Consider the following 21,161-nt stretch of genomic DNA (forward strand, 5'->3'; position numbering starts at 1 on the left):
TTTTTCCAAAGTATTTTGGTTAAAGCCTGATTTGCGTGAAAACATAAATAACCTCTTGCTCCAGACTCAGAACATCAGCAAGCTTTAACAGATGGCCTCATTTAAAAATCATTTGTTAAGATATCTCACATTTATCCAACACGCTGTCAACGTCTTCCTTTTATTCAATCGTGATTTTACATATTTCTGTCATAAATATTTTTTAATCCTGTGCATTCATGGAAATCACACAATTTAGTATTTATACTTAATTTGGTTTTGGGGTAACCCTGATTTTTTTAAACTTATGCCATTAATGAAAGTATTATAGAATGATTAATTATAGAGAAACACAAAGTTTAACATTAACTTGTGAAAATGCAATCAAAAGCAACATTTTAATCAAGGAACAAGGAGAAAAGCAAAAGAACAGAAAAATTATCTATCCTGCATCCACCTCTATTATTCTTTCCTTCTCCTTTCTTTCATTCTCAAGAATCTGGAACAGAGAATTGATACTTGCTGTCTCTATGTCCTTACCTCCCATTCACTTTTTATACTTTCAAAGAAATTGCAAAAGCCATTCAATCTTTAATCAACTACATGTAATTAAGGTTTTGAGTCCTATACTTCTTGGTCAATGGTCACCTATAAGCCTCATATTGCAAAATGTAATAGACTTCTCTATCTATGAGTCAATTGTTGGACTTTCTATTCATTGCTCAATGCATTTGGCATCATTCATTATTCTCTCAAAATTCTCTCTTCCCTCAATTTCCATGATACCACTCCACATGAATCTTCTGCCTTCTTCTCTTCTGAATCTAAACATTTTTGATATTACATATTCTAATGTCTTCAACTACCAGCTAAATGATTCCCAAATTTACATCTCTGAATCAAGTTTCTCCCTGGAACAAATTCACACATCCAAATGTTTAAATGTTACATATACCTATATGTCCTATTCTGCATGTCCCAAACTGCACCTTTTCCTGTGGTCCCTATTTTAATGAAAGACACCAACCCCATCTAATCACTCAAATCAGGTATCTGGGAGCAAGTTTAGACTCCTCCCTTTCTCTTACTAAATAGCTAACTTCTGTTGATTTTATCTCATTTTTTTTTTTTTTTTTTTTTTTTTTAGACGGAGTTTCGCTCTTGTTACCCAGGCTGGAGTGCAATGGGGCGATCTCGGCTCACCGCAACCTCCGCCTCCTGGGTTCAGGCAATTCTCCTGCCTCAGCCTCTTGAGTAGCTGGGATTACAGGCATGCGCCACCATGCCCAGCTAATTTTTGTATTTTTAGTAGAGACAGGGTTTCACCATGTTGACCAGGATGGTCTTGATCTCTTGACCTCATGATCCACCCGCCTCGGCCTCCCAAAGTGCTGGGATTACAGGCTTGAGCCACCGCGCTCGGCTTTTTTTTTTTTTTTTTTTTTTTTTTTTGAGACAGAGTTTTGCTCTTGTTACCCAGGCTGGAGTGCAATGGCGCGATCTCGGCTCACCGCAACCTCCGCCTCCTGGGTTCAGGCAATTCTCCTGCCTCAGCCTCCTGAGTAGCTGGGATTACAGGAATGCGCCACCATGCCCAGCTAATTTTTTGTATTTTTAGTAGAGACGGGGTTTCGCCATGTTGACCAGGATGGTCTCGATCTCTTGACCTCGTGATCCACCCGCCTCGGCCTCCCAAAGTGCTGAGATTACAGGCGTGAGCCACCGTGCCTGGCCCTTTATCTCATTTTTAATCATTATGATGATGGTGATGGTGCTGATGATGATCACCTGGCTTCTGCAACACTTTTTTAACTGAACTCTTGGCCTCTAGTCTTGTCACCAACCCCACCCTGCTCCAATCTCTTTTCATACTCCTGTCAGAGTGATTTTTTTTTTTTTTTTTTTTTTTTTTGAGGGAGGGTCTCACTCTGTTGCCCAGGCAAGGAGTGAAATGGTGCGATATCTGCTCACGGCAACCTCCACCTCCCAGACTCAAGTGATCCTCTGACCTCAGTCTCCCAAGTAGCTGGGACCACAGGTGTGCACAACCATGCCCAGCTAATTTTTTTGTAGAGATGGGCCTTCACCATGTTGCCCAGACTGGTCTTGAACTCCTGGGCTTAAGTGATCTGCCTGTCACGGTCTCCCCAAATGCTGGGATTACACTTGTGAGCCACTGCACCAAACCCAGAGTGATATTTCTAAAACACAAATCTGACTGGTAATCTCTACATAAAATACTTTAATGGCTCCCCATTACCCATGGGAGAGAATCCAAAATTGTTAGACAAAAATCACATTATGATCTGCCTCTCTTGGAGGGCTTCCCTCTTTTATCCATGTTTAATCTGAAGTCTTAATAAAATAATCAGATGCTTGCATCTAATTATAGTGAATATGTTTGTATTTAAGATAATTTAGAAGCTATTCTATACCCAGAAGATCATGAAAAATCAGAAATATGGTACAGGTAGAGTACAGAATAAAAATTAGTTTCAGAGGCCGGGCACAGTGGCGCATGCCTATAATTCCAACACTTTGGGAGGCTGAGGTGGGTGGATCAGAAGGTCAAGAGATGGAGACCATCCTGGCCAAAATGGTGAAACCCTGTCTCTACTAAAAATACAAAAATTAGCTAGGTGTGGTAGTGCGTGCCTGTAGTTCCAGCTACTCTGGACGCTCAGGCAGAATTGCTTGAACCTGGGAGACCGAGTATGCAGTGAGCCAAGATCATGCCACTGAACTCTAGCCTGGAGACAGAGCGAGACTCAAAAAAAAAAAATTAGTGTCAGGATAAATAATAACAGACTAGTCTTTCTTGGTGTTGACTGTATTGATTAGAGAAAGAAGGTAATTACCTTAATGGTATTAGGGCTAACATGACAAGATAAATAATAGATTACTAATATATAAAATGTATATATTTTTCACAGGTGAGCTTGGCTTTCATTTTGACTAAGTCATAAAGCCTAGTGGAAGCTTAGAAAAGAAAACTGTATTATAAGAGATTACAGAGAAGTTGTGTGGTAATCCCTTGAAAAGATAATTTCAACATATAACTTTTATTCATAAAAGTATTTATGTGCTATAATCATTTAACAATATATAGGGAAGAAATATTTTAAAAATAAACTTTATTAATAAAATTCATTAAAGTCTCACATTTCATATGTCTTCACTAATTTATTAAAGTTTGGATCCAAATCTGTTGTTTCAATTCTTCTGTTACAAATTTGTAACTTACTACACTGTTCTCTAAGTAATTGCACTATTGCATTGAACCCCATCTCAATTAATTTGTAACTGGAAATACAGAGTTAAAAAAAATGTACAGGTTGGGTAAATTATTCAGTAATTTTAGGTGTCTTTTGTCAATTAAACTTCCTTTGCTATTATGATCCTTTCTTTCTGCATAACTTCTTGTAACAGCTTTTCAGTATTGTCTTAAAGTACCAATGTATGCTTGCATGGGTACATATATTGAAATTAACTTATAATTTGTTTAGTAAGATAAAAATGAGGAATATCAGCAGCCCCTTGGAAGTGCCCTCAGCTCCCTTCCAGACACTCCCTGTGAAGATAGTGTCCTGTGCTTCTTTCTAAAAGTCTATTGTTTTGTCTTTCATATCAGATTACGGTCCATCTGGAATTGCTTTTTGTTTATGATGTGAAGAAGGGGTCAAGATTTACTTTTGTTTTTCATATAGATCATACGGATACCTGTTGACTGAGTACTATTTATTGAAAAGCACATCCTTCCCAGTCTGTACTACAGTGTTATTTCTGGAGTAAGTCACAGGTGCTCATATATGTGTGGATCTGTTTCTGGACTCTTTTCTGTGCTGTTTGGTTACAGTGATCTGTCCTGTGTCAATACCATAAATCTTGATATAGGGTAGTCCTCCAGCTTTGCCATGTGTAAAGATTATTTTTGGGGGCCGGGTACTGTGGTTCATGCCTTTAATCCCAGCACTTTGGGAGGCTGAGATGAGCGGATCACTTGAGGTCAGGAGATCAAGATCAGCCTGGTCAACATGGTGAAACCCCATCTCTACTAAAAATACAAAAATTAGCCAGGGTGGTGGTGCACATCTGTAATTTCACTACTTGAGAGGCTGACGCAGGAGAATCACTTGAATCCTGAGGTGAAGGTTGCAGTGAGCCAAGACCAATCCACTGCACTCCAGCCTGGAAAGGGAGATACTGTTTAAAAATAAATAAATAAAGATTATCTTTTTGGTCCTTTGCATTTTTTTATTTTACAAAATTTATGCTGGGATTTTCATAGGGACTGCATTGGTTATAAACATAAACTCTGGAAGAAGTGACACACCAATTTATGTTTGTAGTAGCTTTAGTAAGACTTTCAAAGTTGTGCAGGATGTAGGAGTTCTTCATTGGGTAGGACTTTGCAGAGCATTGTCGAATGCCAGAATACCCTAGCTCATGCATTAAATATTACTGACAATCACTGTGATAATCAAAACCATGTTGATATCAAAGGAGGACTGAAAAAGTTCATTCAGTAATGTTTCTTTCCTTCCCTTCGAGTCTACAATTCCTATTGTTCATTCATTTAATAATCATTTATGTAGTATCTACCAAGTTATCTTTTCTACTTCTTAGCAATTTTGGAAATTTATATCTAGCTAATTGAATTTATCCTATAGTACAGATGGAAGAAATCTCTTTATTATTAAATTGTGAATTCTTTAAAATAGAAACAATGTCTTATTTTTGTATCTCTAGCACCCCCTACATAGCAGGTTCTCAAATAGATGTTTGGCAAATTATCTTAATAGATCATTAAATAATTTTAATTCATCTAGAACATTAATTTTAAAATGCCCATGGTCTTGGAACTTGCAGAAATTATGATGGATCTAAATGTTCACAAAGGAAAATTTCATTGGTGTTTCACAAAATTTAGAAGAACTTGAGCCTGTTTCATCTGTCCTAGAGTAAAATTCAAAATAATACACTCAATTTGCCAATTTGAAATTTCAACAGTATAATTTCTATTATAGTTGTTTATATGTCAGTTTTTTCTACTAGACTATGAGCTCTTCATGGGCAGGAGTTGTGTTAATACATATTTGCATCCTCTCAAAAGGCCTGACACATGGTATTATCTCTTATACTTACTCAGCTTGAGCTAATACAGTATGGTACAAAATGTACAAAAATGAGAGAACTGAACAATGAATGCCAAGGTGCTAACTTTACAAATACAAAAAACATCAATTTGTAATGCAACTGTCAGGTTAGGCTCAGGGAGTAGGTGAGATTTGAGGTCAGCTCTGAATATGTATACGAGATCTCAGCAGGGGCAAAGAAATTAAGCATCCTGGAAATGTGACCAAAGTAGTGTTACCAGACTTACTGCTTCAGCACCTTTCTAACAACAGCAGCTAGTGAGGAAGGCAAACATATAAATAAGCACCTATGAGTTTTACTAAAGGGCCACTAATTTTACAGCCTTGAGTAATCTATGATTCTTCCTCCTCTTTCACCATTCAGATCCTGGCAAACATCAAGTACAGTACCAAGTACAGCTCTTCATTTAAATCTTAGATTTGTCAATATCTCTGCTGAAACTGTTGCACAGTTGGATGGGATGCTGACGTTACAGAAGCACTAAATCGACATCAGTATCTGCTTACCTTTAGACTTGTTCTGTTTGAAATATAAAGGCCTATTTGTTCAAGCGTCTATCAGTTTTCTTTTACATACACTGTAACCATTTCCTCACTGATGTATCTTCTGTCCATGTTCTTCCAGATCATCAAAAAATGTTACTTTCCCTTTCAATCTGCTTCTAATTTGCCTTCAAACAGATAGAACATCTCTCTCCTTCAGTCTCATTGCATTTTATGCTTCTTTATTACACTTAAGATATTTTGCCCTGTATTGATTTTTGTACATCTATCTAATTACTGTATTCACTTTTCTGGTGGAAAAATGGTATTTTACTTATTCGTTTTATACATAGCAGGTGTCTAATTTTCTGAACTGATTTAGACTAAGCATACTTTACTGTGGTATGTGTGTTTACAAACAATTCTATATGGTATGATGCAAAGTTTGTGCATCTAACAAATGAAACCCTGTTTTTGCTGCCCTTCCAGAAACCCCACTCACAATGTAGAACCAAGTCTAATTATATATGACTGCCTGATGAATTTAAAATGTTTTTCTCTTCTCAGCTTGAATATATATTTCAGAAGGAGGAAAGCCTAAAATCTTCAGACCTATCCTTAATTCCCCTCATGATAAAAAGTCAGATTAAAAAAAAAAATCTAAATATGTGAGTGTGAATTTTTACAAAAATAGAAGACACCAAGTTAGCTAATTTCAACTGTTATTAATGAGTCAGGATATACTGACATTTACATGTTTCATTATGAAAACCTCAGATTAATAAAGGTATGATCATACTTTATCTATTTTGATTAAAAAAACCTCAAAAATACTCAATTTGGGAACACTTGAGCTCCTCAGAATGAATTAATTATATTTTAAATTGAGTTTTTACAGTCCCTAACAGAGTTTTATTTTAACTCTGTATTGTAAAGTATTATCACTTTACATTAAATAAAATGAGTATACCTTAGAGTTCTTCTTTAACAATGTCATTACTAAGCTCTGCCAAGAAACTGTTCAAGATGTAGGTTCATCTACTGTGCAGTCTATTGAATACAACTTTAGAAGATTAAATACAACCTTCTCTATTACATAAAACATTCTCTAACACTCAAAGGCAGTGGATTTAAACATATTTTAATTGTCAGTTACTTCAAATGATATGTATGAAACAAATAAAACACACGTGGTCTGATTCAAGCAAGGCTAAGTGTCTTCCTTGCCCTTTGGTGAACTTAGTGTTTTCCTTGCCCTTTGCTTCCTTCTTGCTTATACCCCTCCACAACTCCCATCCCAAACTCAACCAGCAATTCCAGAGGATCTTCCGTGGAACCACTAGGGCCCCAGTATTTTGCAAACCAATGCTCTAGGGTAAATATGCTTCAAAAACTAATGATGCAAGTGCAGATATATTTTCATAAATATCATTTTAGCAAAATGGGATTCTTGCCAGTTTCAAGATGTATTATATCTAATTCAATTCCTTCTGTGTAGTAAAGAACCAATAAGTGCTTAATTTTCTTCATGATGATACTGCAATAATAAAAAGTACACTGGAGACTTCTGGTTTCCAGTCCCGTATTTAATGATCTTGGAAGTTGTCATTCATGTCTCCACAAGTAAAAAACTGAACAAACTGAAAAATCAACAAATCTTAGCTCTATCAGAGAATTGAGGTCACAGGGAAAACCACTGCCGTCTACAATTGTAGAGATGACAGGTGGATACAGAGAATCACAACTTAACCAAGTAAAAGCCTGAGAGAAAAAATTTCCACAGGAACCAGTACCAGAAGAATTGGAAAATCTAAACTGTAAAAGACAAACTGTTGGAAGCTCAGGATAGATATTAGAGAGTACAAAACTCCAGGGAGACCCAGCCTTAGGAATGAAAGACTCAATACTGTCAAGATTTCAGTTCTTTCCAACTTGATCTATAAATTCAAAGTAATCCAAATAAAAATCCAAGCAAGTTATTTTATGGATATTGGCAAACTGACTCTAAAGTTTATATGGAAAGGTAAAAGACCCATAATAGCCAACATGATACTGAAGAACAAAGTTGCAGGACTGAAATTATCTGTTATGGGCTGAATTGTGTCCCTCCAAAATTCATATGCTAAAGCCCTTAGGTAAAGTATCTCATAATGTAACCATATTTGGGTATAAGGTCTTTAAGAAGGAAATAAGTTAAAACGACATCTTTAGGTGTGCCCTAATCCAATATGACTGTTGTCCTTATGAGAAAAAGAAATTTAAACTCATATAACAAAGGAAAAACATAGGGAGAAACAGTCATCTACAAGCCAAGCAGAGAGGCCTCAGAAGAAATTAACCCTGCTGATATCTTGATCTTAGACTTTTGACCTCCAGAACTGTAAGAAAATAAAATTTGTATTGTTTAAGTCAGCAAGTCTGTGGTATTTGTTGTGGTTGCACTAGCAAACTAATATACTGCCTGACTTCAAGATTTAATATAAAGCTACCATAATCAAGACGTGGTACCAGTGATGGAACAGACAAATAGGTCAATGGTTCACATGAATATAGTCAACTGGATTTGATATGCTCGCAAGAATATAGTCAACAAGCAAATGGTATATAAAACATACAAAGAACTTTTAAAATCCAACAACAGAAAAACCAACTTAATTTAAAAATGGGCGGAAGATGTGCATAGACAACCCACCAAAGAAGACAGATGGATGGCAAATAAACATGTAAAAAGACATTCCATATCATATGTCCAGAAAATTGCAAATTAAAAGAATAATGAGGTGCTACTCTTATTTTCTATATTTTAGAAAAATGGCTAAAATCCAAAACACTGATAACACCAAATGTGGGAAGGATGTGGAGCAATAGGAACTCTCATTCATTGCTGGTGGGAATATAAAATGGTACAGCTACTGTGGAAATCAGTTTGGCAATTTCTTATAAAACGAAACATGCTTTTATATAATCTATCAATCACACTCCTTGATTTTTACCCAATGAGTTGAAAACTTATGTCCACACAAAAACCTGAATATGGATGTTTATACCAGTAGCTTTATTCATAATTGCCAAAACTTGGAAGCAATCAAGATGCTCTTCAGTAAGTGAATGAATAAATAAACTATGGTATACCCACACAATGGAATATTATTTAGCACTAAAAGATAATGAATTATCAAGCCACAGAAAGACATGGAAGAACCTTAAATGCATATACATACATACAAACACATGCATATATATACATATATGTAGGCGATAAATAAAAATTATATTATTATTTTTGAGACAGGGTCTTGATATGTCACCTAGGCTGGAGTGCAGTGGTGTGCGACCGCTGCAACCTCAACCTTTTAGGCTCAAGTGATCCTCTCACTTCAGTCTCCTGAGTAGCTGGGACCACAGATGCATACCACCACACCTAGATAATTAAAAAAATTTTTTTGTAGAGACTGGAGTCTCATTTTATGGTCTAAGTTGGTCTCAAACTCCTGGCCTTAATCCATCCTCCTACCTTAGCCTCCCAAAGTGCTGGGATTACAGGCATGAGTCACTGTACCTGGCCTTAAATACATATTGCTAAGGGAAAAAAGCCAATATGAAGAAGCTACAAACTACATAATTACATAGCATTGTGGAAAAGGCAAAAATTGTTTTTTAAAACAGTAAAAAGATCAACAGTTGTCAGGCACTGGGGAGGGAGAAAATGGGAGGGAGAGAAGGATGAACAGGTAGGGAACAGGGGATTTGTAGGATAGTTTCACGATTCCGTATGATACTGTGATGGGAATACATGTCATTATACATTTGTCAAGACCCAAATAATGTCAAAACAGAGTGAGTCTTAGTGTAAAGTATGGACTTTAGTCAATAATAATGTATCAATACTGGCTCACCAATTGTAACAAATATTCCACACTAAGGCAAGATGTTAATAATAGAGGAAACTGAGGAATGAGTGAATGGGTATACGGGAACTCTAAATTTTCCTTTCAATTTTTCTGTAAGCCTTTTAAAAACGCTTTAAAAAATTAATCAGTTTACATCAGTGTCAAGTATTTCATTCCATTCTTGTGTTTTTTTTTTCCTTAAATCACATTGGCATAAAGACCTATTTTTGCAGATTATAATGCAAGTAGACATTTTTAGTAAACTATTATAACCATGAAAAAACTTGGAGTATTTTCTAAATTTCAATGTGCTACATAGTATAAAGCAGAGGTCTTAAAACTAAAAAAATGCATGCCCTTTGGGTTTTACACTTTCCAATAGCTATGTGGCCATGGGCAGTTTGAAAAGAATTCAATTTTGAGATCCTTAGTTTCCATAGTTATTCTCTTCTAAAATTAATCTACTTGAAAATGTACTACTGTTTGTAAGTACTCCTTTCCCATTTAATTGAACTTGGCAAAAGAAGGCATAGCTCTCACCCACCCTGGATCTTAGTGTGTGGTGCATTGCTCCTAAGGGAGAGTCCCATAATCGCCAAACAGATGAACTAAAGGGGCTTGCATTTTGTTTCATAATGACCATGGGACACGCCCAGGCAACAGAAAGTGAGGAGATCCTCCCAGAAACAGTTTAATTAGAATTTAAAAATGAAGTAGGACTTTGTACTCATCAATCTGACAATGATTGCCAATTAGACTATATTATAAACCTTTTCTACTAATTGAATGACTTAAGACTATACTTAATGGTTTGGATGAAAATATATTAAAGCATATATTTAATAGGTCAGAAATTATACCCTTAGTCACTATTTAAACTTATAATAGAAAATTTTATATCAAAATATGTGTGAGGAGGTACATGGTTTTAAAAAATGATTTACCTATCAATAAAAATACTGATATTGAATAAACCTGCTAAACTTGGCCATAACCCAAAAGCTACAAAAAGGGTTTGGCCTTTGGAGTCTCTTACAGCTTGAATTGGAGCTTAGCCATTCATTTGATATACGACTTCGTGCCAATGACTTAACCTCTTTATCTGACTCTGAGAACTAGCTGTGGGGATTAAATGAGATAATACCAGCAAAGTACTTATACAATGTCTAACACTTAGTACCTACTAAATAATAGCAATAAATACTATTATTTCAACTAGTATAAGCTTCCAAACTCATTCATTCTTGTATATAATTTAGATAGGGAAGGAGAGAGGAAATAATTTGAGAGAAACTGAGACAAATTTACTTTTTTGAACACCTTATCATGTTTAAGACACTGTTCTAAAGAGAATGGAATGGATAAAAATCCTTGTTCTTGTGAAACCTACATCCTAGCACAGGAAGATGGAAAGTGAACATAATATATATGAAAATTATACAGCATATTAGAAGGTAGTGAGTGCTACGGGAAAGCATGAAGCAGATTAAGAGCGATTGGGAATGGCAGAATGGGGGTAGATTGCTACTTGGAAAAGGATAGTCAGGAAACCCTCATTAAGAAGGTGATATACTAACAAATATTTGAAGGCATTGAGGAAGTTAGCTATGAAAAGATCAGAAAGAATAACATTTCAGGCAAAGGAAATATTCAGCAAAGGCCCTGAGGCTTAGTGTATCCAAGCAAGGAGGCTAGTTGTGGCTAAAATGGAGCAAATGGTGGGAGAGGAATAACAAATGAGATCAGAGAGTAAAGGCAGCCAGGTCACATAGGGTCTTGGTGGCCACTTAAGGACTTGAGTGAGATGAATAATCAACAGAGAGTTCTGAGTAGTGAAATGACATGATTTATCTCATGTTTTAAAAGAATCATCCTCTTGGCTACTGTATGAGAATAGACTGAAGGAGGTCAGGGTTAAAATAAGAAATCTAGTTAAGAGGCTTGGACTGAGTAGTATCATTTGAGGTAGTAAAACTGTTTAAATTATGAATATATTTTAAAGCAAAGCCAACGGGACTTTCTGTCAGATTGAATGTTGTGTAAATAGTAATTGTTTTCTTCTATAAAAATCTTCCTATAAACACCTGAAAAAGTTTGTAGAACCAAAGTTTTTAGAGGGAAGGAACTTCTTTCATAACTTCCACAGTATAAGTATCTAAGAGGTTAAGTGAGAAAAGAAACCATACATAGCATTTGCATTTCCTACAGTGCCTACATCACTTTAGTACTGTATATGCTTAATATATTTTTAAAAAGATGAAATGTATTAATTGTTATATCACACTCCTTCTCATGACTCTTGGGGGCAACAAGTCTGCCCATTCAATCTGTCACAATCTCTTCTCTGTCCTGCCCTTAACTCTTCACTTCTGAAAAGTGATGATTTTTTCTACATGCTAATAATGTATATGCTAAGGAAACCAGAAGGTTTTACCTCCATTTACTCCCAATCCTAAAAGGTACAACTGATAAAATGAAGAGAAATGGTTGACAGGTCAAGCTAAAATGGTAACTCTTTTAAGTTTTATAAATGAGATTTTCCTTTTCCTATTGTTTTGGCACAGCTTTCCAAATATACTTATACTATAGACTTCTATTCAAATTAGATGAAAATACATGTTTCCTTATTTTATACCTGTTATTTAACAAAATGTGTCAACTGAAGACATGGTGATGACTGGTAGCATCACACTTAAAGGTTTTCCTATAAAGTTGCCAAGAGCATGCAAGCAATTAAATACATCAACTTGGGAGCAATCTTTTCCATATTTTGTTAGCAAAAAATGTGTCTGTAATGTTTTGGTGTGAATCCTTTATTAAATACAATTTTCTATAATGCTTACAATGTTTAAAATGTTCTCAGAGGTTTACAAAATAATATTTTATTAAATGCTTTATTAAAAAAAATTCAAGAGATTCCACAGATCTTGTTCTATTGTTCACTTCTAATAGAAAACAATACCGATGACCCTAATTTCTCAAATGCTATAAACAGACTGATGAAGTGCTAATGGTATTCTCCATGCAGGATACCTCCAAAGGTCATAATGTAGTTTGTTTTTATGGATATATAATACATTTCCTGTGGACAAAGGCAATCTGAAATATTCAGTTATATTTTAATAAACAAGGAGTTCTATAATTTGGGAAATACTTTCAATGAATGTTTTATTATAATGAATAGCACCTCTAAGAAATACTCCTCTATTTCCGTTAAAGAGAGTAACCACGAGCTAACTAGTATTTCATCAGATATCAAAAAAATTAAGAATACTAGTACATCATATTGCATAGAAGAAATTCCAAACATATTTAGTATGTTTAAACAGATTAATGGTGTTTTCTTTTAAATAATTCATATCTATAGCATATAAAGTTTTGACAATTAAAACTGTGGAGTTTATGGTGGATAACTGATAATGAGACTACTCCAGCCTGGGTGATAGAGTAAGAAACAGTCTCAAAATAAAAACAAAAACAAAGAAAACCCCACCAGTGCCTCATGCCTGTAATCCCAACACTTTGGGAGGTTGAAGCGGATGGATCATCTGAGGTCAGGAGTTTAAGACCAGCCTGGCCGACATGGCAAAACCCCATCTCTACTAAAAATACAAAAATTACCGAGATGCAGTGGCGTGCACCCATTGTCCCAGCTACTTGGGAGGCTGAGACTGGAGAATCACTTGAACCCAGGAGGCAGAGGTTGCAGTGAGCCAAGATCACACCACTGCCCTACAGCTTGGGCAACAGAGGGAGACTCTACCTCAAAACAAACAAACAAAGAAACAAACAAAAAACCACCAAAACCCAAAAACCACTGTCATACCTCTATAGTTTTATTAATTTCCAGGTTTTACATTTCCATACTTAAACTTAGAATATCATCAACTTATATGGAAGTCATTTGGGTGAACTGTGCATGTGATAACTGTTTTACTGAATTATTAATTTTTTAAAAAAATTAATTATTATTTTTTTAAATTTTGAGACAAGGTCTCACTCTGTCACCCAGGCTGGAGTGCAGTGGCACAATCATGGCTTACCATAGCCTCAACCTCCTGGGCTCAAGTGATCCTCCTACCTCAGCCTCCTGAGTAGTTAGGACTATAGGTGCCCAGCACCATGTCCAGCTAATTTTTGTATTTTTTGTAGAGATGGGGTTTTGCCATGTTGCTTAGACTGGTATCAAATTCCTGGGCTCAGTTCATCCACTCATGCCTTAGCCTGCCAAAGTGCTAGGATTACAGGTGTGAGCCACCATGTTTGACTTGAATTATCTTTCAATTCACATATGATCAATAAAAATCATATCTAAAAAGTTATATAGGTTTTCACAGTACTGGAATAAATATCATCCTTACAAAATGCCATAATAAAATCTCCTCATAACAAAAGATTTCTAAGTCCTAAATGACTGCTCCATTTTTTAAAAAAGTAATAATTGGTGTAATTTCAATAAACAAAACAATATGAACAGTTCTTACAAACTTCTGCAACAGAGAAGACATTTATTGAATCATGTAATAATCAGTATAGAGTGTAGTCATGCTGGCTCCATTGTCATAAATCACTTAAAACTGGGTCAAGATGTTAAGCTGGTAAAAGTCAGGAATGTCCTTACTGGGGGTATCCAGAGGTTTTCCTATCCCTATTATAAATCAGGGTTGAAGAGCAGACTATTTAGTCATTAGCCTTGCTGCCCTAGCCCCTTCATCTACCTTCTAAGTTTCCCCCAGAAAAACAAAAATGAACACTAAGCAGCCAAAAGCCCGTTCCTGCTTACAACAAAGTTCTTGGTGGGAATGAGAGAACTGTAATACTGTAACAGACCTGGAAATTGATGACCCATTTTAGCTGCTAGCAGCTAAACCTTAAGTCACATGGCTACTTTAGAGGTTCACAGAATTCTGATTGTAACAGAGTCAGGCATGAAAAGTGCATTTCACAGTCACTTGGCAAATAAGTCTTGCTGTTTCTTTTCTACCTTGAGATGCTGCAGCCATTACTCACCAGGGATGTCAATATGCCATCAAAAAGGTTGTTGTGAGGATACAGTTTTGGTATCTGTGTTTAGTGGTCTACATCTAAATATTCATATGTGTCTGTGAGGGCTATCAGATGCTAGGCTAGGCTAGGTGAGGTTTTTTGTTGTATGCCTTTTAATCAAACTGGAAAAAAGTAGGAAAGTGGAAAAATACCTTGTTTATAAAGACATAAAATCTTACGTCTCAATTTAGTAAGCTGTTTATCTATAGTATCTTAAATCTCTGAGATTATGTATAATGTATGATGTTTACTTCTAATGACTGATAATGTGTGATATTTTCTTTCAATGGTTTAAGTAATATGAAATAAACATATACTTCCCTTTGCAAACATGAAATACTTTCTAATGGCACTAGGCTAGTTAAATCATTTTTGCTCTCAAGCTTGCATGTCAAATGAACTACAAAATTCATCTTTTAAGTTTCGTGCTTTAGTGTAAAGACACATTAACAACTTAACAATTTTTTTTTTTGGTCCAAAAAACTTCTAAGTGGATAGCTGTGATTCAATGTATAAATGCGTAAGCAAAGAAACCATTTTATGACATATTTGATGGTTTTATTTTGAAAATTAGGCTGATTTGAAAGGAAACTAAGGCCCTTTAGTTTCTATCTGAAATCTTTAATTATAAGCACTAGACAGTTGAAAGACATCCTAAATTAGGTATTATCTTAGCCTTACCTTTATTTGCTTTTATATAATTATTCTGATGAAAGATGTAATTATAACATTGCACAAAATTACTAACCCATCTTTTTTTTTTATGTTTCCTAAATGATGAACACATTATATTACACATAGATTAAGGCAATAAATCTCTACTAAAATAGCTAACAGTAAATAAAAAGTAGAAACTATAATTCCCACATCTTGGTTAGGAAAAAAATAACTTTGTGAAAAAGACTAATTTAGGGAAAATATGTTATAAATAAAATTTTAAGATATAATTATATGTTCAGATCCATTATTCACAGCCTCAATGATGAGCAAGATATCCGAAAAACAGGAGGTTTCTTCAAGACCTTACCTTTTACTTCTTTTTCTACTTTTGTAAATAATATAAAAATGGTTATTTTAATACCCAATTTAGAGAAAAAAATCTGAGAAACATGACTTTTGACACTGTGGAAAAAGCAAAAGGCTCCCTTTGCTTGAATTCACTTTGTATTATTGTGGAGTGTTATGGAGACAGAATCACATTGTGACATTTTTATCCTCATCTTTGATGTCCCTAGCATAAAATTATTACTTTTACAGTAAGAAGGAGTCTCCTATTTGGAAAAAAATGACGTTTATTATGTAACAATTAGAAGGAGAAACCATCTTTCCTAAATAGCAGAGTGGCTGCAAATCTTCTAAAGGAATGGTAAAAGATGGCAGGAACAAAACACTTCGCAAACTGAATTTTAAACAATGATTCAAATTATCATAAAATAATTATGTTTCAGTCAAGTGATAATAGATATAAATGTCAATTGACTAGGAACAATGAATATGTAAGCCCATGGGATATTACTATCCAATGTTATCAAGATGTTATCAACTTGGCACCTCCCCTCTATTTGAAGGGTACATTTTAAAGGCTCAGTTGGTTTGGCCCTTATTAGTCATCCTGATAGGTATGCACACTGAATCACTACCATATGTCTATAGAGGCAAGAGGAAGAGATAATATAGGCTAACTAAAAAATGTGTTTAAATTTGAATCAAAATTATTTAATAGGGTTTTAATGCATCAAATAACAAACTCATCATTAAAAAGTTGAGTTTTGTATATGCCAAAGATTTAGAAGGAAAAGTCAGTATATTGGCAGGGAAGGATGAGTGGAGTGAAGAAGGAGTTAGCAAGATCTTCACTAAGAAGGAAACACTGAGTTAGGTGTTAAAGTATTTTTAAAAACAATTCCAGGTTGATATGGAGGTGAATCCCAAGTAGAAAGTATAAATCTTTAAAGATAATATATAGTTTGGTAATTAGGGAAAATCTAAACAGTTTAGTTTGGGTTTTGAGAACTGATAACTAATATCCTTTTCCATAGAACAGACAACCTAGAACCACATACAGAGCTAATTAAACATGCAGTCAGGTATTTAGCAGAGTTAAACATTTATTTTTCACTCATTCCACATGTTAATTAAGTATCTATTGTGTGCTAAATCCTGTGTAAGGTGCTGTGGGTGAATCAATGAGGAAGAAAAAGACAGTCTCTGCCACTAGTTTACAGTATGGTGAAGACAGACATCAAGGAAACAGAAAATTAAAATAATGTTGTAGGTGCTACAATAATTTATTAGTTACTCTGGGAGCACAGAGGTAGGCTACCTAACCTAGTCTTGAAGAATCGGAAAAATCATTTTAAGGAAGTGACATCTAAGTGAAGGACAACACGAAGAGCAAGATTGATCTATTGCAGAAAAGGGAAGAGCATTTTTGGCATTTATAAAAGACGTGGAAGTGACAGAAGAATGGGTCACTGAGGAGACTACAAGTGAGAGGCAAGCTACAAGTGGAAGTTCGAGACAAGAGGTGAGGCTGGAAAAGTAGCCAGAGGCCAGATATTAAGGATATGTATTTTAATACAAAGCACTGGACTACATTAAAAATTCACCTAAAATATCTTGATAAATATTTACTAAATTAGTTACTAAATATCTATGGTTGATCTCACCCTCACATAATTAGTCCTTATAAGTTCAACTGACCCAGTATATATATTATATAGTTTCATCCTAGGTCAGGAAATTAAAAATCTGACCGATTTCTTATTTTTCTCTCTATAGGGTGTACGCACACACACACACACACACACACACACACGGTACCAACGGAAATTTCATTCTGAGATCTAAAGCAAAGAAAAAAATCACAGCTGGGTGTGGTGGTGAATACCTATAGTTTCAGGCTGAGGCAGGAGGATTGCTTGAGCCCAGAAGCTTGAGTCCAGCCTGGGCAATATAGCGAGCCCTTGTCGCTTGGAAAAAAAAAAGAATTACAGCACATTAATGGAAAATAATTATTCCTTTGTCATGTATGAAACAAACAAGTGACGTCAATGTTGCCAATCATTTTATTAAAAATAGTGTTAATCCGTCACTGGAGTGGAGTAAAAAAGTAGTCTGAGGAATACAATAATTTTGCCTTATGTGATGGTGTTAAGGTATTTTTCAGGATAATTTTATATAACTTACTAAAAGGCATGACTGTTTTAATTTTTTGTCAATTAAAAAAGTAAGATTCATAATGTACCATGCTTAGGCATATATGTATATTAAAAAGAATGTTGAAAAGAAGCTTATATTAAAACCAAAACCAAAAAGCATAATTATTTAAATATTATATAAAACGTCATTTTAATTTGCTTGTTTCCTAAGTTGAAAATAAATTCTGCTTTCCAAATGAAGCAATTACTTTTTGGATCATCTCTATTCAATAATTACCATTTAAAAGTTTTTGAACATTTACTTTAAAGCAGTGTTATATGAACTCTTCTGATTAGAAAATAAGGGAGAGAGATCCAAGATGGCTGATGATTAGCAGCTCGGGCACGTACCTCCCAGTGAAAGCGCAAAGAACGAGAGGACGCCACACTTTCAGACGAATATTAGTTGCTCACGGACCAGGAGATTCGCCAGGGCGACTCTTGTGGCCGGCGTGGCGGTTTTGCTGGTGCCTTAGCACGCCAGTTCTTGGTGCAGAGTCCGGAGATTCCCGGGCAGAAAAGCACCATCAATCTTAACACCGCTGTTTTGGCCGGCTCAGTGGATTGCTCAGATTTCGGCGCAGGGAATCAACAAGTTGGACGTCAGAGACCCAGTTAGAAAGTCGGTAATTATAAAGACGACAGACGGACAAATACATAATGAAGGGAAGAAACCAGCGTAAAAAGGTAGAGAATACTCAAAATCAGAATGCCTCTCCCTCTACAGGGGATTGCAATTCCTCATCAGTAACGGAACAAGGCTTAATAGATTACACGTGTGTTCCAATAACAGAAGCAGGTTTCAAAACGTGGGTGATAAGAAACTTCTGTGAATTAAAAGAACTTGTTCTAACCCAATGCAAAGAAACTAAGAACCTTGAAAAAAGGTTTGACGAAATGTTAACGAGAATGGACAATTTAGAGAAGAATATAAGTGAATTGATGGAGCTGAAAAACACAACACGAGAACTTCGCGAAGCATGCACAAGTTTAAACAGTCGAATTGATCAAGCAGAAGGAAGGATATCAGAAGTCGAGGACCAGCTCAGTGAAATGAAACGAGAAGACAAGAATGCAGAAAAAAGGATGAAAAGGAATGAGCAAAGTCTCCAGGAAATATGGGACTATGTGAAAAGACCTAATTTACGTTTGATAGGTGTACCTGAATGTGATGAAGAGAATGAATCCAAGTTGGAAAATACTCTTCAGGATATCATTCAGGAAAATTTCCCCAACCTGGCAAGGCAGGGTAATATTCAACTCCAGGTAATACAGAGAACACCACAAAGATATTCTTCAAGAAGACCAACCCCAAGGCACATAATCGCCAGATTTATTAGGGTTGAAATGAAGGAGAAAATACTAAGGGCAGCCAGAGAGAAAGGTCAGGTTACCCATAAAGGGAAACCTATCAGACTTACAGCAGATCTCTCAGCAGAAACCCTACAAGCCAGAAAAGAGTGGGGACCAATATTTAACATCCTTAAAGAAAAGAACTTTCAACCCAGAATTTCCTATCCAGCCAAACTAAGCTTTATGAGCGAAGGAAAAATTAAATCTTTTGCGAACAAACAAGTACTTAGAGAGTTCACCACCACCAGGCCTGCTTTACAAGAGCTTCTGAAAGAAGCACTATACATATAAAGGAACAACCAATATCAGCCTTTCCAAAAATATATCAAAAAGCAAAGAACTTTAACACAATAAAAAATTTACATCAACTAATGGGCAAAACAGCCAGCTAGCATCAAACGCCGGTATTAAACTTATATATATTTTAATTGGATAAAAAGCCAAAACCCATCGGTATGCTGCATCCAGACCCATCTTACATGCAACAATACACAAAGACTCAGAGAGAAGGAGGAAGATTTACCAATCAAACAGAGAGTAAAAATAAACTAATAAACAAAAAGCAGGAGATGCAATTCTCGCCTCTGATAGAGTAGACTTTAAAGCAACAAAGATCAAAAGAGGCGAGGAATGACATTACATAATGGCAAAAGGATCAATGCAACAAGAAGAGGTAACGATTCTATAGATCAATGAGATAGAAAATTAACAAGGATATTCAGAACTTGAACTCAGACCCGGAACAAGTAAACTTAATAAACATTTATAGAACTCTCCACTTCAAATACACAAAACATACATTACCACCTCACACCTATTCCAAAGGTGACTATATAATTGGAAGTAAATCACTCCTCAGTAATCGCATAGCATTTCATAGGTTTAAATTAAATATTGGTTGGCTGTTTGTTTGTTATCTTCTTCCCTTATTCCTTCCTGACTACATCATTAAGTATAATTATCAGTATAAAAGAGGTTTTCAATACCCATTACTAAATTGCATTCTAGCCTGGGCAAGAAATCAATACTCCCATTCTCTCTCCCTCTTTCTTTTCCTTCTCCCTCCTCCCCATTCTCTCTCTCTCTTTCTCTTCCTTTTTCCTCCTTCCTATTCTCCCTCTCTCTTTCTCTTTAAAAAAAAAAAATAAAATAAAAGTAGAAAATAAATGCTTGTGGGAAAAATGGGAGCAATTTTATTTTAAAAATGATGCAAATGCATCCTATAATAAAAAAAGTACACTTAATGATCATATAATTAGATGGGAGGAGTAACAGTATGATAAGATGAATGAATCACAGATTTTACTTCCTAAGCTAAAATTTAGCACAAAATTCAGTTTGCATAGTATGAGTTAGTGTATAAGTTAAGACTTTTTTCATTTAGCTGCTTTTGGTATAAAGAAAGTATATAAATAGTTTACCAAGTTACTTTCATAGTACTCCCTCTTATTCAGAAATACATGTCACCAGATTATGTTATGCAGTTCACTGGTAGAAGATTTATAGCTGAAAATTTTAAAATGTGGAATTATATACATTTAGACAGTTGTCTTCAGGATATTTATTTTAGATGGTGTTACTGAAATCTTACATGGCTCACTGGTAGCTATTAGTTAAAATAAAAATAATGTAGAAAATAAATTAATGCAGATTAAGTATTAAAAATAAATTACATATTACTTCCAAAAATATAAAAATGTTTCACTCACTATACTAAGTAATCACTTCTGTGATGTCAGCAGATGAATTTACAAAAATTTCCAAAATAAAGTTGATGGCTATTTGACATTAGGTGCTTTAGAAAAACTTTTGTGTAAAATACATTAGTGATTATACTACTGCTTCATAACATTATAAAAAATACTCCCTATACTAAAAGGAATCTTTCCAAGGGAATTACAAACTTTAATTAAAAGTAATGAACAATGAAAGATAAACTTACTAAGTGCTCGCTCTGATGATATAACAGACTCTATGGGCCAACTTTTTCAGGCCATCTAAAGATCTTCAGGTAGGATCGCATTTCAATGGTCCGCGAGAGATGAAAATAGATT

General features: G+C 35.2%; 1 protein-coding gene and 1 pseudogene across 2 annotated transcripts in view; both read right to left on the reverse strand.

The window, feature by feature from the left end:
• Window positions 1-21,161, reverse strand: part of ELP4 (elongator acetyltransferase complex subunit 4) — a 256,036-nt gene that overhangs the window by 91,192 nt on the left and 143,683 nt on the right. The window lies entirely within an intron of this gene.
• LOC135270103 (putative uncharacterized protein encoded by LINC00269) lies at window positions 1,422-7,546 on the reverse strand (annotated as a pseudogene).

The sequence above is a fragment of the Aotus nancymaae genome, unplaced genomic scaffold (assembly GCF_030222135.1).
Source record: "Aotus nancymaae isolate 86718 unplaced genomic scaffold, 86718_ANA_hifiasm-v0.15.2.pri h1tg000059l, whole genome shotgun sequence".
Classification (NCBI taxonomy): domain Eukaryota; kingdom Metazoa; phylum Chordata; class Mammalia; order Primates; family Aotidae; genus Aotus; species Aotus nancymaae.